Genomic DNA, 9,240 nt, shown 5'->3' with positions numbered 1-9,240 from the left:
CTATTTCTCTAAACCCACCATGATGCCTCCTTCCATTTTTTACCCATTTTCATATACTTTTTTCTTTCCTTGGAATACCTTCCCCACTTTGTTTCTTTTTTTTTTGAGACGGAGTCTGGCTCTGTCGCCCAGGCTGGAGTGCAGTGGTGCGATCTCAGCTCACTGCAAGCTCCGCCTCCCGGGTTTATGCCATTCTCCTGCCTCAGCCTCCCGAGTAGCTGGGACTACAGGCGCCCGCCACCTTGCCCGGCTAGTTTTTTGTATTTTTTAGTAGAGACGGAGTTTCACCGTGTTAGCCAGGATGGTCTTGATCTCCTGACCTCATGATCCGCCCGTCTTGGCCTCCCAAAGTGCTGGGATTACAGGCTTGAGCCACCGCGCCCGGCCCCCACCTTGTTTCTTGATGAATTTATGTTTATCCTTCAAGGAAGAGGTTAAGGATAGTAGGCTCTCTGCAGTCTTCTCCATGATGCAGAGGTATATTCATCTTTAGACAAATTTTTTAAGTTGCAGACATTTCTCTCAAAATAGAGTAGGCTCAGCATGGTTGCTCACACCTGTCATCACAACACTTTGGGAGGCCAAGGCAGGTGGATTGCTTGAGTCCAGGAGTTTAAGACCAGTCTGGGCAACATGGCAAGATCCTGTCTCTACAAAAAATAGAAATTTTAGCCAGGCCTGGTGGCATGTGCCCGTAGTCTCACTTACTTGGGAGGCTGAGCTAGGAGGATCACTTGAGCCTGGGAAGTTGGGGCTGCAGTGAGCTGTGATTGTGCCACTGTACTCCAGAGATCCTCTCTCAAAAAAAAAAAAAAAAAAAAAGAGAGAGACAGAGTAACTATCACAAAAAAAAAAAAAAAAGATGAAATTGAGATATATGCTGATAACAGAAAGATATTTGTGGCAGGCAGTTTCTACAGTGGCTCCCAATTCCTGCCTCCGATATTAACACCCTTGTATCATCTTTCTGTGTGTATGGGCTGGACCTAGTGACTTGCATCTAACGAATAGAATATGGCAAAAGTGATAGAGAATCACTTCTGAGATTAGATGATAAAAGACTGACTTTCACTCTGCTCTCACTCTCTCTCTGACTGATGTCTTTCTTCTGATGAAGCAAGCTGCCATGTTGTGAACTGCCCTGTGGGGAAGTCCATGTGGCAAGGAAATGAGGGTGGCCTCTAGCAGACAGCCAGAGCAAAACTGCACCCCTTGGTCCAATGGCCTGGGATATAGTGAATCCTGCCAACAACATGAGCAAGCCTGAGTCTACTGCAGTCCCAGGCAACACCATTCCCCTTCCCCTTCCCCTTCCCCTTCCCCTTCCCCTTCCCGTTCCCCTTCCCTTCCTTTCCTCTGTCTTCCTCTCCCTTCCTCTCCTTTCCCTTTTTCTTTCCTTTCCTCTCCTTTCCTTTCCCTTTTTCTTTCCTTTCCTCTCCTTTCCTTTCCCTTTTTCTTTCCTTTCCTCTCCTTTCCTTTCCCTTTTTCTTTTTCCTCCCTTGCTTCCTCCCTCCCTCCCTCCCTCCCTCCCTCTCTCTCTCTCTCTCTCTCTCTCTTTCTTTCTTTCTTTCTTTCTTTCTTTCTTTCTTTCTTTCTTTCTTTCTTTCTTTCTTTCTTTCTTTCTTTCTTTCCTTCTTTCTTTCTAAGTTCCACTCTGTTACCTAGGCTGGAGTGAAGTGGCATAACCTCTGCTCACACTGCAACATACGCCTCCTGGGTTTCAAGAGATTCTTCTGCCTCGGCCTCCAGAGTAGCTGGGATTACAGGCACCTGCCACCATGCCCGGCTAATTTTTATTATTTATTTATTTATTTATTTATTTTTATTTATTTTTGAGACAGAATCTCACTCTGTCGCCCAGTCTGGAATGCAGTGGTGCGATCTCAGCTCATTGCAACCTCCACCTCCCAGGTTCAAGTGATTCTTATACCTCAGCCTCCTGAGTAGCTGGGATTCCAGGTGTGTGCCACCATGCCCTGCTAATATTTGTATTTTTAGTAGAGACGGGGTTTCACCATGTTGGCCAGGCTGGTCTCAAACTCCTGACCTCAAGTTATCCACCCACCTCAGCCTCCCAAAGTGCTGAGATTACAGGCATAAGCTACCGCACCTGGCCTGATTTTTGTATTTTTAGTAGAGACGGGGTTTCTCCATGTTGGCCAGGCTGGTCTCAAAATCCTGGCCTCAGCTGATCTGCCCACTTCAGCCTCCCCAAAGTGTTGGAATTACAGGCGTGAGCCACAGCGCCCAGCTTTTTCTTTTTTTTTTTTTTTCTTTTTTTTTTTTGTGTGGTGGGCTCTCACTCTGTCACCCAGGTTGGAATGCAGTGGCGTGATCATAGTTCACTGCACCCTTAAATTCCTGGACTCAAGCGATCCTCCTGCTGGGCAACATTTTGACTTGCAGCCTTTTGAGAGATCCTGAAACAGGAGCCCCAACAAAGCCCACATCCAGATTCCTAATCCATGGAAACTATGAGATAATAAATGTTGTTTTAAGCCACCAAGGTTTGGAGTAATTTGTTATGCAGCATTAGATAACCAATAACAATACTATATTGCTAAGTGAAGAAAGTTACAAAATAGCATATGTATGCTGTGTATATATATATATACACACACACACACACACACACACAGTGTCATCGCATTTACACATAAAAACACAATGCATGTTTTTTCTATACAGTCACATCTATTTTTACTAATTTTACTAATTTTCACATTAACTATGAGGCTATTTGCATTTATATAAGGTACGTAGGGTAGACAAACTCATAGAGATAGAAAATGGAATGAGAGTTGCCAGGGGCTGGGGAAATGGGAAATGAGGAGTTGTTTAACAGGTAGAGAAGAGTTTTAATCAGGGACAATGAAAGCTCTTTGGATGGATGGTGGTGATGGTTGCACAACAATATGAATGTATTTAATGCCAGTGAACTGTACACCTAAAAATGTAGAAAATGGTAAATTTTACATTATGTATATTTTACCATAATTTTTAAAAACCACCAAATGGGGAAAACATTTAAAATGAGACAATCTAATAATTTAAAAGGTTTTTATATATTACTTTTTTTAAAAAAAGGATCGTATTCTCTCTTTTTGCACAAATTCTAGTGTCTACATCGCAAAGGTAATCTTCTGGCCAACTTAAAATTTAGGCTTTTAAGAGGGATGGTATGCCTGAAAAATCAACCTTCTTTTCTCAAATTCACATTCAGCAATGGGCTGGAGTTATCACCAATTACTTGCACTTAGTGAGCAGGCAGACACATAGCTACCATTTTCAGTGCTAGAAGGGAACCAAGGCTTTAAAAAAACTCCAAGAGAATGGCAAGAGAGCTTCTTGAAAGATCTGATGGTATCTCAACCCTCATCAGGTAAATTCAGCAAAAGTCATCTGACCTCAGGAGGGAACCTGAAGAGCAAGGAAACTGACCCCTCTATCTGAGTATGTGGCTGTGTCCTCTATGTCTTCAAGCTGTTAAAATTCTTGTGTGTTTACCTACATTACAGGAACTTGTATTATTGGCTTGGCTCTGTTTGTGTCTTTTAGTTAATCATACCGTCATTGCTTTTTTCTTTTTTTTTTTTTTAGAAATGGTCTCTCTCTGTCGCCCAGGCTGGAGTGCAGTGGCATGATCTTGGCTCACTGCAACCTCTACTTCCCAGCTCAAGCAATCCTCCAGCCTCAGCCTCCAGAGTAGCTGGGACCACAGGTGCAAGCCAACACACCCGGCTCATTTTTTCATTTTTGGTAGAGACGGGGTTTTGCCATGTTGCCCAGGTGGGTCTCCAACTTCTGAGCTCAAAGTGATTGGCCAGCCTTGGCCTTTCTTTTTTTTTTTTTTTTTTTTTGAGACGGAGTCTCGCTCTGTCGCCCAGGCTGGAGTGCAGTGGCCAGATCTCAGCTCACTGCAAGCTCCGCCTCCCGGGTTCCTGCCATTCTCCTGCCTCAGCCTCCCGAGTAGCTGGGACCACAGGCGCCGCCACCTCGCCCGGCTAATTTTTTGTGTTTTTAGTAGAGACGGGGTTTCGCCGTGTCAGCCAGGATGGTCTCGATCTCCTGACCTTGTGATCCGCCCGTCTCGGCCTCCCAAAGTGCTGGGATTACAGGCTTGAGCCACCACGCCCGGCCTCAGCCTTGGCCTTTCAAAGTGCTAGGATTACAGGTGAGTCACCATGCCCAGGCCATCATTACTTTTTTACATCTATACAGACTGGTATCAGAAGTGAAATTGACTCAAAGTCCTAGCTCCTAAAGTAATTTGGAGGAATTTTTATGAAATGCAAGCAGAGATAAATGTTGCAAGATTTCTAGGATGGTTCTCAGATCATCCTTGGAGCAGGAACCCCAAAATGTTCTGACTATTTGTAATGGAGAGGGATCAATTCACTGTCCATTCTCATCTTGACTTCAAGTGATTTGGCACAGTAAATTGAAAAGATATAAACATTTGATGAGGCCAAAAACATAATCTATGGGTGTTTCTATCAGGTTTTGCTAGAGTAGCCCAGGTTCCTGGAGTTTTCTTGAGGTTCCCAAGGTTTTCTAGACTAGTTAACTAAGCTTATAAGAGAAGGAAATTATTAGCTAGGAGTGGTGGCACGCACCTGTAATCCCAGCTACTTGGGAGGCTGAGGCAGGAGAATTGCTTGAACCCAGAAGGCGGAGGTTGCAGTGAGCCAGGATCACACCATTGCACTCCTGGGCAACAGAGCAAGCCTGGGCAACAGCTCAAGACTCCGTCTCAAAAAAAAAAAAAAAAAAAAAGAGAATGAAATTTAAACCAGTGGACACTGATATCTGGGATAAAAATACCTGGGTTGACATACTAGTGATTGAAAGAAAGACTGAGGACTCATTCACACCGCAACTAACACTAGATTGAGCAACTTCTCAAGCAGAAACCGGGTAACCACTGAGGCAGTGTTAAGAGGGGATGACAGTGGTGCCAAGGTATGCTGATTCTCACTGGCCCCACCTTTCCTGGCAGTGTAGAGAAAACCAAGGAGGAAAGGAGGTGAGCAAGTCAGAGCTAAGGGGAAAATATTAAGTTAGAACAGCAATCAGACATTTTGAGGACACACTTGGGTACTATATATTTACATAATATTGCATCACTTTTTTATTTCATGGGTAAGATAAAGGTATTGTGGTTTATATTCTTCAAAGATACGTGCTGGAGTGTTTTAACGATGAAGCGTTATGATGTTTAGGACTTACTTTCAATGGTTTCAGCAAGAAAAAAAGACACATAAATAGGAAGATAGTTAATAGATTATATATATACACACACACGCATATATACACACACAAATGTAGCACAATACTAGCAATTGGATAAATCCTAGTGAAAAGTATGTGGGTGTTTATTATACTATCCTTTCATCTTTTCTGTATGTTTAAAATTGTTCAAAATTAAAAAGTTTTTTAAAAACAATTTAAACTGCTGTGAATAGCTTTATTTCAATATGTGTGAACTACTTTTGCTACTCTCAAAGACAAGGCTGAAATACATTATGACCTTGGAGCTCTGTCATTTGTGAAAACTACCTGAAGTTAAAAAGATAGATAGATAGATAGATAGATAGATAGATAGATAGATAGATAGATAGATAGATAGATAGATAGATAGTAGAGGCCGATGTGGTGGCTTATGCCTGTAATCCCAGCACTTTGGGAGGCCAAGGCAGTGCAATCACTTGAGCTCAGGAGTTCAAAAACAGCCTGACTAACATGGTGAAACCCCGTCTCTACTAAAAATACAAAAAGTAGTCAGGCATGCTGATGCTCACCCGTAGTCCCAGCTACTCAGGAGGCTGAGGCAGGAGAATCACTTGAACCTAGGAGGTGGAAGTTGCTGTGAGCTTAGATTGTACCATCGCACTCCAGCCTGGGTGACAAAGCGAGACTCTGTCTCCAAAAAAAAAAAAAAAAAAAAAAATAGTGGAAAGCTTCAAGCTAAAGAAAGTGAAGTGAATGTTTACATTTATTTCTACTCCCTCCCCAAATCACACTACAACATTTAGTAAAAGTTTTTTGTTTTTTGTTTTGTTTCAAGGCATAAATCCACAAAGACAAAGAGAATGAGAAATGAGACAACAGCAAGAAATTGGAGACAATGGAATGCAAATGGAAGAGGGGTAACTGATTTAACAGATGCAAAGAAGTTAAACCCTAAACCAACAGTGAGAAAGCAAAATATGAAAGTTAAAAAGCAGTTTTGTTGCATGTTGTGCACATGTACCCTAGAACTTAAAGTATAATAATAATAAAGAAGACTTCATATGTAAAAAAAAAAAAAAAAAAAAAGCAGTTTTGTTTATCCACACAACCTTCTGGACCCAGGATTTGGTAGCACCAGTGACCTCGGTGAGTTGGGGGTGAATGTGAGGTAAAAAGTGAAATTGGGCCAGGTGCGGTGGCTCATGCCTGTAATCCTAGCACTTTGGGAGGCTGACGTAGGCTGATCACTTGAGGTCGGGAGTTTGAGACCAACCTGGCCAACATGGCAAAGCCCTGTCTCTACTAAAAATACAAAAATTTGCGTGCTTCTGTAGTCCCAGCTACTCTGGAGGTTGAGGCAGGATAATTCAAGCAATTCTCCTGCCTCAACCTCCCAAGTAGCAAAGGTGGAGGCTGCAGTGAGCCAAGATTGTGCCACTGCATTCCGGCCTGGGTGACACACTGAGACTCTGTCTCAAAATAAATAAATAAATAAATAAAATAAACACTGATATAATAACATTTTTTCAATGTATAGTCTCAGTGTCCCCCAGATGTCTTTATGGCTCCTTGAATTTAACTTTAAGAAGGAGTTAGACCTTGTTCTACCTTAACTTTAAAGAAGCAGTGAAAGGCTCAAATCCCCATCTTCAATCCAAGCTGGCTGGGCAGACAGAAGGCAGAAAGTGTGTTTTCCAAAAAGGGGGAAAAGAGAGAATTGCTTGAGTGGGACCACCTAGTACTGTCAAGGGCAAGGATTCAATATTGAAAGAAGAAAGATTAAGTGAGAGCTCATATACTTAGGAAGAATCCCTCAGCCCTCTTTCCCCACTCTGCTAGCAGCCTCCTTCTGGAAGCAGATTATAAGAGTCTTTGCTGGCAAAATCTGGTCTGGCCAAGAGAAAAGATCTAAAGATCTAAAGACATCATTGAAATGAACCAGCTAGATTACCCTACGGTGAAGGGCAGAGTTGACAGGCCCCGTCTACATGCACAGGGTTTTCTAATAAAAGTTGAATAAAGAATATGTATTAGGTGGCCAGGTACAGTGTCTCATCCCTGTAATCCCAGCACTTTGGGAGGCCTAGGTGGGAGGCCAGGAGTTTGAGACCAGCCTAGGCAAAGTAGCAAGATCTTGTCTCTCAAAATAAATAAATAAATAAATTAATAATAATATGTATTATGTAGAGTATTATATCACTGTTAAATTATCAGAATGTGAAATTATAATGTGTTTGCCTCAATTCCTAGCCAACTAGGAAGTCAGAGAGAATCGTATGTATAGAAGACCACTCTCACTTCTGACAATCAACTGCAAGTCTGGGAGTTCCCAAAACCATCCTCAGGTTGATAATCCTCTAGAAGGACTGACAGAACTCACTGAAAACCACTCATGGTAATAGTTTCTACAGGAAAAACGTACAGATTAAATTTAGCTAAGGGAAGAAGCACATAGGGCCAAGTCAGGGATGGACCAAATGTGGAGCTTCCCTTGTCCTGTCTTCATAGAGTCAGAACACATTACTCCACGAAAGGATAAGATAATGAACACCCACAGAATTTTCACCGAGATTCATCCCATTGCTAGTATTGTGCTATGTTTGCGATGTCTCTTTCTCTATATATATATTTATATATATTATCTATCGTCTACCTCTTATTTATCTATCTTCCTATCTATCTATGCATGTCTTTTTTTTTTTTTCTTGCTGAAACTATCTTCCAGTGTTGATGTATACAATATGCACCAAGTATTCCTAACCAGGGAAGCTCACCCAGGCCTAAGTGTTGAGAGTTTTATTGGGACTTCATTATATAGGCATGATTGACTAACTGTCCCTGTGGTTGATCTCAAACTCCAGGTCAACTGATACCACGTGAACCAGAGCCCCCACCCTTCCAATGAGAACATGACCTAGAGAAAAAATAAAAATATAAGAGAAAAAAAAACTAAACTAAAATCCCAAGCACCTTCACTCTAAATAACATGTGAGTCTTTCTGGTGTGGCCAGCCCCTGCCCTAAATCACATTGTTAGACTATCCAGTCTGACACCAGGCACCCTGACAAAGACTCCCGTCAGGCATAACATTCCAAGTACCCAGAGATTACATCCATGAAGCCTAGGGCAAAGGCCAGAACTTCTACTTGGGCAAAGCCAAATTCTTTACTACATACTGTTTATATAAGGTAACATCCTTATTATTGGAAGTGTGCTAAAGTTTTTTAGGTGAAGCACCATATTGTCTACAGCTAACTTCTAAATACTTGAGCAAAAATGTGTGTGTGTGTGTGTGTGTGTGTGTGTGTGTTTATGCATGCGCATGGGTTGACAGAGAGAGAAAGAAAACGTGTCAAAATGTGAACAATTCAAGGATCTAAGTCAAGGGTGTATGGATATTTATTGTACATTACAAATCTTCTGTCGGTTTTTTATTTTTTCAAAATGAATATTGGGGAAGGATTTTAGTAGGCTTTTCAGTTTAATGGAGGGTACCTTTATCAGAAGAAGAGATAGAAAGGTCTCACCTTTAATCTGATCTCTGCTCTGAAGGCTTCATTCAAATGACAGGTTTTCCTGGCATTACCCCTTTGATCTGAATTTGCCCTGAGGCACGTTAAAGCACTAAGGAGTTTTAATAATAGGTGTGAAACCACCTCCTTAATGTGATCTTTGCCTGGAGACATTTTAATCAAGTAATAGGTTTTATAGGGTATTTTTTTCACTCAAAACTTTTATAAACTCTCATCTTTTTCTATTTAGGATCTAGAAGCTCAAATGCTGGTGAGGATGTGGAGCAAAAGAAATTCTCATTGATTGATGGAAGGAATGCAAAATGGTACAGCCATTGTGGAAGACAGTTTCTTACAAAACTAAACCTACTCTTACATCCAGCAATTGTACTCCTTCGTATTTACCTAAATAAGTTGAAAAACTTATGTCCTCACAGAAACCTGCATACATATATTTGGAGCAGCTTGAATTATGATTGATAGAACTTTAAAGCAA

This window comes from Macaca thibetana, chromosome 1 (assembly GCF_024542745.1).
Source record: "Macaca thibetana thibetana isolate TM-01 chromosome 1, ASM2454274v1, whole genome shotgun sequence".
In the NCBI taxonomy this organism is placed as follows: Eukaryota; Metazoa; Chordata; class Mammalia; order Primates; family Cercopithecidae; genus Macaca; species Macaca thibetana.
The sequence above is the reverse complement of the archived record's forward strand: the minus strand, read 5'-3'. Positions refer to the sequence as shown.